Source organism: Mustela nivalis, assembly GCF_964662115.1.
Source record: "Mustela nivalis genome assembly, chromosome: 12".
Lineage (NCBI taxonomy): Eukaryota > Metazoa > Chordata > Mammalia > Carnivora > Mustelidae > Mustela > Mustela nivalis.
In genome coordinates this window covers 87,199,652-87,208,765 of record NC_139031.1, presented here as the reverse complement: position 1 = coordinate 87,208,765, position 9,114 = coordinate 87,199,652, and positions in this window count along the sequence as shown.

Genomic DNA, 9,114 nt, shown 5'->3' with positions numbered 1-9,114 from the left:
CGGTCTGGGCGTTTGAGTTACAACACCTTTTTACTTTTCTTTCTTATTATTCCCTTCTGTTATCGCTGAGTTTTCAAATGCAGTCCTGTTTCAGATATCTTGCTTATATTTTAGGAAACTAAGGGAGAGTTTTGTGGCCATCTTTGGGCTGAATAATTACACCAAGTCGAACGCAGTTTCAGAAATAGGGAGACAGGGTTTGGGAATTCTCACTGAGAGAAATCAGATAAAAGTCTGGAATTCCAACAATTTCATAAGACGGGAGATTTTGTCATCTCGGGATCAAAGAGCAGGACAATCCCAAACAACTGGCCACGGTCGCAGGCTAAGCCCGCTGAAGGCCTAGGGGCTGCAGGCCGGTCCAGAGCGGGGAAGAGGTGACAGACAGAGCCTAAAGGGCAGAAGTGAAGCGGATATGTGAGCACACGGGGAGCAGAACTGGTTAAGAGCAGAAATTGAAGAGTAGTTTGGGAAGTGATGTTTACGCCCTTCGTGCTTAGAAAGAAAAGAAAGGCCAGTGGCAGGCCCATCCCTTGGGCTTCCTGACCCAGACTCCCAATCTGTCCTTACTTCCTTAGTATCCCATTGGAAAGGGAATTCCTGGTTCTATAAATGCCAGGTTCCTCTTGTCCACACACCAGCAGCTCTCTTTTCTCATGCGTCTTTGGTTCTTTCTCTACTGGCTCTGTTCTCCTCACACACAAAAAAATGTTGAAGTCTCAACCTTTTAACACAAAACAAAACTCTATTCATTTTGCATCTTATGGTTCATGATCTTATTCTAACTTCCCTTTGCTTCCAGCTTCTGGAAGGAGCAGTCTCCCTGGCCCCACTCCTCTCTTCCCTTGCTGTTCCTTCCGTGCCGTCCAGCCGTGTTGCCAATCCCCGACTGCAAATGGTCACACTGACATTAGCGGTGAAGTTCATGTCCAAATCACTGGGTAGTTTTCAGCCCAAATCCAACTAAGCTGTTGGCAACATTTACAACTTTATTTATTTATTGTGTAAGTAATGAAGTAATGTATGTTATCTGGTTATAGAAACAAAATAATTTGTCTAAGATTATGTAAACTTATTCAATAATTATTGAGTGCCTACTATTTGGCTGACACTGTTCTAGGCCCTGTGATGTAGAGTAGATGAGATCCTGTCTCAAGGCTGTAGCCAGGTCTTAACATCGGAGTTCTCTATTCCAGGGCCATGTCAGGAGGCATGAGACTTTGGTTGATGAGACAGCAAAGCCCCCATAAAGGTGCCAGTATGTGACTACCTTCTCTGCTTGCTTCGCAATCAGAATTTCAGACTGCCCGCTCCAATGCTATTGTCATCGTATAATTAACAAATCTCTTAGCAACATAGTATCTTAAAGTTGCTGAAAATGTGGTACTTTCAGAGGCAGTAACCACTGCTTATGCTTCCCAATCCTCATTCCCAACTCCAACTAAGCTTTCCTTGTATCTTCTTGTAGCTTGCTTCATATTGGGGGTCTTGGGGTCAGACTCACAGTACACAAGTAAACAATTAACAATTAGGACTGTAAATGCTAGTCTAAATGATCTTACCTAAGATCAAGTGTAGAACTGTCAATGACGTGAAGGAAACAGAGCAGGGCAATGTGATATCAAGCACCACTATGATCTGAATGTTCATGTTCCCCCCAGTATCATATGTTGAAGTCCTAATCCCCCGAGGTAATGGTATTAGGAGATGGGGTCTTGCGAGGTGATCCGGTCTGAGGACAGAGCCCTCGCGAATAGTAAGATCAGTGCTCTTACAAAAGAGACCCCACAGAGACCCCCTGCCCCCTTCCAAGCTATAAAAGACACAGTGAGGTCACTAGAGCGTGTGAAGTGCTGGTAGATCTGACTCAGTGCAGAGACGGGAACTGAGGTGCAGAAGGGGCAGGGATCTGTCATGCAAGTGGGGGAGTTTGCGTTGACAAGAGCAGAAATACACCTTTTAAAGCTCTTCCCCTTAGCTGTAGCAGAGTCACTCTGGACTCTCCCCTTCTTCTGTGATTGTTCCTTCCCAGTCTCCTTTTCAGACCCCTTTTTAATTGTGGGTGACAGCAGGTTCTGTCCACAGCTGTCTTTGATCCTCTACCTGTTCCAAAGACCATTGTGTTCCTAACCACACTGGCCTAGACCACTGGACTTCACACTCTCATGCACCAATGCTGAAATGCAGATACATATATTTTTTTAATCTCCCCAATTCTATTTCTAACCCAGACCTATCCTCTGACCTCCTGATTAAGCTGCTTATTTGATACCTCCACTTGGATGGAAGTTTCTTGAATTTAACATGTCCAAAACTGGGATTCTTGGGTCCCCCTACACACACACACACAAACACACATAAACACACACACACACACACACACACACACACACACACACACACACACACCAAAAAAAACAACACTAATGGTGGGGGGAGAGCTGCTCATTGATGGCCCATATTTCAACTCTGCATAACCTGTACTCCCATTCTTTTTTTTAAGTGATCTCTACACCCCGCGTGGGGCTCAAACTCACCACCCTGAAATCAAGAGTCACACGCTCCACCAATTGAGCCGGCCAGGTGCCCCCCTTTCTTTGATGTACCCCATTCTTTGAGACAAACTTTAGAAATTCTTTCATTCTCACGTAAGTTTCATAGTGACAGCACTAGAGCTCTACCAGTTCTCCTTCCTTCCCTAGACACTTGGAAGAATGCTATTTACCCATCTCCTTGCAGTTAGACTCAGTGACGGCAGTCACCGTGGCCACTGAAGTGTGGGGGAAATTACACATATGGCATCTGCGTGGAAATATTTAGGAAATATTTAGGTGCACAATTCTCTTCAGTGTCTACCCCCCGCCCCGCCGCTTTCTTTGTCCCAAAGTTATCATGTGTTGCGATGCAGATGCCTAAGATCAAAGCAGCCCAGAATGCTGAGCCATCGTGCGTAGGACAGTTGCCCAGAGAATCATCTAGACCTGTAGCTCACGGTGAACAAGGAAAAAAAATGAAAAACACTGTTGTCTAAGTCCCCGAGATTTTTGCTGTTTTTTAATTCTGAGGTGTGTGCGTGTTGTGTATTTGAGGTTACTACACTATAATCGAACCTATCTTGATTATATAAATGCTGTGCAAATGCATATTTAAGACACAGCTCTTCCAGCCTCCGCTTCCAACTAGCTGACCACCCCTGAGCCTCTCCTAAATAGAAATTCTGGAACTGTCCGTGCCCCAAAACCCTCTTCACCTCTCCCGAATTTCAGTTATCATCACCATCCACTTAGTCACTCAATCCTGAATCCAAAAACAGGGATTATCGTAATGCCAACCCCTTCCTCATGCCCACAGTCTGATCACGGAGCTTCCCGGATGTCTCAGGTCTGTCCTGGACATCTGCAGTGGCCTTCTTCCTGTTCCTGCTTCCGGTCTTGGGATACACAGGACACTTCCAACGTCAGAAGTTAACAAAGAGTCCCTAGGAACACTTCTGCCTCCCACCTCTGACCCCCAGCCACCTACTTCCTCAGTCCACAGGCAACCACAGTGACTGGATCTTTAGGTGCCTGTGCAGAGCTAGTTGCTCAATGTCTGTGTATCTGTCAGTCATCTTCCAGAGACACACAACTGACCACCTCCCACTTTAAAGCCTTTCAATAACTTTCCGTTAGATTCTGGAGTGTTTAGGACCCGGCACTGGCAGTCTCCTCAGCCTGCTGGTCTCTCAATTCCAGATAACCCCCTTCTCTGTTAAAACTGTTCCTGCCTCTGGGCTCTTCCCTATGCTGTTCCCTCTGCTTGGACAGTTTTCCTACAGATCTGTGCATGCTAATTCTTTCCTTAAATATTACCTGCTCAGGAAGCGTGCACAACCTCCTCACCCCTGTTTTTCTCTATCACAGATGGCCCCCTGCTTGTCGCTTCCCAATCTCTACAAGTAGTCCTCGTATATTTACTGGGATGTTCACTTGTTTATTGATCATCTCCCACATTAGACCGTAAGTTCGAAGAGACCAGAGGTTGTGTCTGTTCTGTCTGGTTTATCACTCACTGTATACCCCGCTTCTAGCTCTGTGCCCATCACAACATAGAGGCACAGTAAGTGAATGGATGGATGGATGGATGGATGGATGGATGGATGGATGAGGTACTGATGGGAAAGTTAGTGTCTGAAAAAAGGGGGGGAAAGGCAGATGACACTAAAAAAAGAAACTAGCTTCAACTATGTAAGCAGGCAAATTTGGCCTCCATACTGTTTCTCTCCAGAGTACAGATTTTAGATTTTGATCCTGAGCTTCCTCCCTGGTGTTTGGGTGTGTCTCTGGTTAAGCCAGCCATCCCGTGCAGAAAGGGGAAGGTGAGGAAGAGAAGAGTGAAACATCGCTCCTGAAGTTTGAAGGCCTTGAGTTCTCTGGGATGGGTTGGTTTCCACGGTTTTCCAGACCTTGTATTTTGTCACAGACATCTAATAACATCTAATAAACAGAGGTATTAGGCAGTCACATCTTCCTCTGTTTTAGGGACCAAAAGTTCTGTTTGTGTTTTTTTATAAGCAAGTAACACCAGAAAAGGCAGTGACTCCCACACTGAAACAGCAACATGTTAGGAATGTTAACTCCATAATCTCAAATCAGTATCTACTTCTGCCTTAAATGTTTTAATACAGCACGAGTTTTCCTCATTGCTTTTATGATTACATTTATCATTCTAGATAACAGAATACTAAAACTGTCTTAAGGATAAACTGGAAAAATAAAAATCACATCCCTTGAACAAGCTTTTCAAGTCACAAAAGCTAATTAATATGTCCATTTTCATCTGTCACTCTGTCCTTGGAAACCAAACAACAAAGCTTCATTCATCTACTTTAATTTCACCTTTGGAATTTATCTCTAGGTGTCCAGGCCAGCTGATTGGATTAGCTAGGTAATGGGACCCAGCCATTTGGCCTTTATCTCTTACCAGAGTAGAGGATAAAATCCAAGCTCCTTACTGTGCTCCATAAGACCCCTCATAACCCGGCCCAGTTCCCCACACCCACCCCAGCCTCACTGCTCACCACTTCTTCCCTTACTCAAGTGGAGAAAGGTCATGAGCTCACAGGTGTGTTGCAATGGTACAGATCTCTCCTGTTCACCTGAATATTTCTGTTCCAGGGTAGAGAAGGAAGCTCGAGCCTCCTTTTATATATGGTATAGACAGGGAAAATGGGTTCAAGGATCCTGCTCTGCTAGATTCACCACAAATGGAAGAGCAAGGAAATGAATTCACCTGGATAGGGGTAGGATTGACTGCTTGGATCAACAAAGCAAAGATCAGAGGCCCTCCTCAGCCATGCGGCAATGCCACCGTGTTCACAGGTGCTTTGAAGGGCACCACAATGACCTCAAATTTATATGTTGAAACTATAATCCCAAAGGGATGGTATTTGGAAGTGGGTCCTTTGACAGGTAGGGGGTCAGGACAGTGGAGCCCTCACGATGGGGTTAGTGCCTTTACAGGAAGAGGCCAGAGGGCAAGCCAGGTGAGGACAAAACAGGAAGATGACCTTCTGTAAACGAGGAAGAGGGCACTCGCCAAGAACCTGACTGTGCTGCCACACTGATGTCAGACTTCTGGCTTCCAGAACTGTGAGAAATAAATGTCTGTGGTGTAAGCCACCAGCGTATGGTCACTGGTTACAGCAGCCTGAACTAAGGTAAGAGCCATACCTGGTCTCCCTGGAGACTCCGCTGACTTGCAGTACTGGTCGGACAGGACCTTCTTACATCTCTTACATCTGGACAGTGACCTTCAGATGCTCCTGCCGTGAGGTGTAGAGCTTCTCCATGACTGGGATAGTGATGAGTAAAGACAGAAAAAAAAATTGCAAGCAGATTCTAAAATAGATTATTAGGTGGTCAACTTATCTAGGCTGTAGGAAGTGTAATATCAGAGGCGCTCCCAGAAACAAGGCCTCAGGATATCCTTGTTTGGCCTGAAGTCTGGGAGTAGTGCAATGTGAAGAGGTGTATCTGTGCTTGGAGTGCTTTTTATTTTATTTTTTGAAGATTTTATTTATTAGAGACAGAGACAGCATGAGCCTGGGGGGAGGTGGGCTGAGGAGGAGGGAGAAGCAGAGTCCCCATTGAGCAGGGAGCCCCAAGTGGCCCCAGGACCCCGGGATCACGACTGAGCCCAAGGCAGATGCTTAATCAACTGAGCCACCCAGGCGCTGCTGGAGTGCTTTTTTTAAATGGGCTCTCAGAAGGAATCTTGTGTTAAAGATAGAGTTAAGCATCTTGATTGTGGTGGGGTTTACAGGATGCTGTACTTGGGATAAAACTGCACACAGCTGCACACATACACATACACAAAGTGTATATATAACTGGCAAAATGTGAATAAACTCTGTGGTTTGTACCAGTGTCAATGTCATGAGTTGTATATTGTACTTTTTATGGTTATGCCAGATGTGAACACTGTGGGAGGCTAGGTGAAGGGTACGGGAGAATCTGGCTGTACATTTCTTTGCAAATTCCTGAGAATTTGTAATTATTTCAAAAAGTTGTTTTGTTGAAGTTGGGCAGGGGTACTCAGAACACTGGCACACTTGATCTAAAACAGTGCACTTGGGGATGACCTTCAAGCTACATCTCATGCAAAAACAGTTCCTCCGTGTCCAGGCCCAGAGATGTCCCTGAAGAAAAGGATGAAGTGTGCTGCCTTCGTCAGCAGATTGAAAATGAGTTTAGAGCCTAGCAGAGCCTCCAGCTTCCTGAAGCTCTTTGTGCATCAAAGTGGATTCCCCAGCCCCTCTTCTGGAAATCTGTAGGGTGAGCAGGTAGATAAGGCAGGTGAGCTATGGTAGGCTCCAAGAATGGGCCTGTAAGCCCAGGAAACTCTGAACCACTGTACACTAATCTGACCATGATTCCCAAACCATACTGGCCTTCTTTAGAATCACTGCAGCTTAATTCAGTCTTCCAGCAATATTTATTAATCACCTACTATGCACCCGGCACTCTTCACTCCTTGCCTCACACCATATACCCCAAATCAGCTCCAGATATGTGTCTAAATGTGAGAAATAAAATTTCTATTAGAAAACATAGGAAAATATTTTCCTTATCTTTGGGAAAGATTCCTTAAAATATATACACCACCCCCAAAAAAAGCCAACCGTTAAGGAGAAAAATAATAAATTGAACTACATTAAAATTAGAAAGGCACAATTAAGTGTGAAAAGGCAATCCACAGAATATGATGTGGGACTGCCAGCAAGTGGTCAAGAAAGAAATCTTGAGATGTTTTCATTGCAAAAAGGGACTTTTCTTACAGCACAGAAACAGGGCTGGTGGGTAGAAAGAGCTGCCCTGGGATTGTGAGGAATGACGATTGGTTACTGGGGGTTAGGAATAGCATAGGTCTCTAAGGAATTTGGAAGCAAGCCTTCCAGAACCTTGAGGGGCTAGCTGCTGTTAAGATAAAATTATTTACTACTGTCTAGTAAGACACTAGCCATGAGATCCTTCAGATGTGTATCAGTGGGTCATATGTTTCAAGGATGATTGCTAATTTATATCCCGGGGCGGGAGATATTCATGATTATCAGAGGGATGTAACACCAGAGCAAAGTTACAGTTATAAAGCATTAAAGAGAGTCCTTGAGGGAACTGTAGGAGTGTTACAATCTGTGTGCTTCAGGAATCCTGCCTGGAGACTGGGAGCTGCAGCAAAGGCCAAGCTTTGCTCCTTTTTCTCCCATTAAATAGAATAATGTATTTGTAACGCATATTTCTACCTGCTGGGGAGAACAAATTTTCTCTGCCCTTCAAGATCCTTCTAGCTGGTCTAGTAATCAACTTGATTAAAGACAGCTTAACAGAAGAAAATTTAATTTAATTTCCTACATATAGGGAATCCACACAGATGCAGAGATTCCAAAGACAGGTTAAAGGGGTACATATGTCATTCAACTAAGGAGAAGGGGGTAGGAGTCTGGCACCTCAAAGGGATGGAATGCAATTGACAGGAAGATGAGAAATAGTAAATGATCGTTAAATGTTTGCAGGGTCACTGAGAAACAATGGGACACAGAGGACTTTGATCAAATAGGCCTTGCTAGGTCTCTCCTTGTCTACTGTACCTAGTTCATATAAGATAGTTATCTATGATGATAGCTCTCTTCCTGGAGTAGGTCTTCTGTCTAAATTGTTTTAGGCAGTTGTGGGGGAGGTAAGGAGCTTTTCCTGAATCTGCTAGGTTTCAATTGCTTTTAACTCAAAAATAATCTTCATGCCAAAGTGGACCATTTTGGGACAGCCTACCCTTGGCCCATACACAACAAGGGATTTGTATCCTTACCATATAAACTCTTATGAGGCCATTAAAAGTAGATGACAAAAAGAAAAATTGGCAAAGGGCTTGGGTAGACAATTCCCCAAAGGGGATATTTAAATAATAATAAACATCTGAGGAGACACTTAACTTCTTTAGTGATTAGCACAAGGCAAGTTAAAACCACAGTATGATACTACTACACACCCCACAAGAATGGCTCAAATGGAGGGGCACCTGAGTGGCTCAGTTGGTTAAGCAACCTCTTGATTTTTGGCTAAGGTCATGATCTCAAAGTCCTAGGATTGAGCCCCTCATGGGGCTCTGCGCTCAGCAGGGAGTCTGTTTGAGGAGTCTCTCTCTCTCTCTCTCTGCCCCTCCCCCACTCATGCTTTTTCTCTCTCAAAAAATAAATCTTAAAAAAAAAAATGGTTCAAATGGAGAAGAGACACAAATCAAGTGTTGACAAAAATGTGTAGCAACCAGAACTCTAACTTCACAGCTGAAGGAAGTATAAATTGGCACAATATTCTAGAAAACAGTCAGCCGTGGATATAGATGTCTGGTGCAGGGTCTGCTAGAGCAGAATGTGTGCACGACCCAGTGAATCCACCCCCAGGTGCATACTTCAAATTGTGCCTATGTTCACTGAAAAACAACAACAATGAGAATGTTTGTGGCAGCACTATTCATGATAGCCAAAAGATGCACACACAAGTGTACACAATCGGTAGGATGGATAAGGAAGTGGTCGTAAGTCCAGACAACAGATGCGTTCCAGCAGTGAGAATGGAT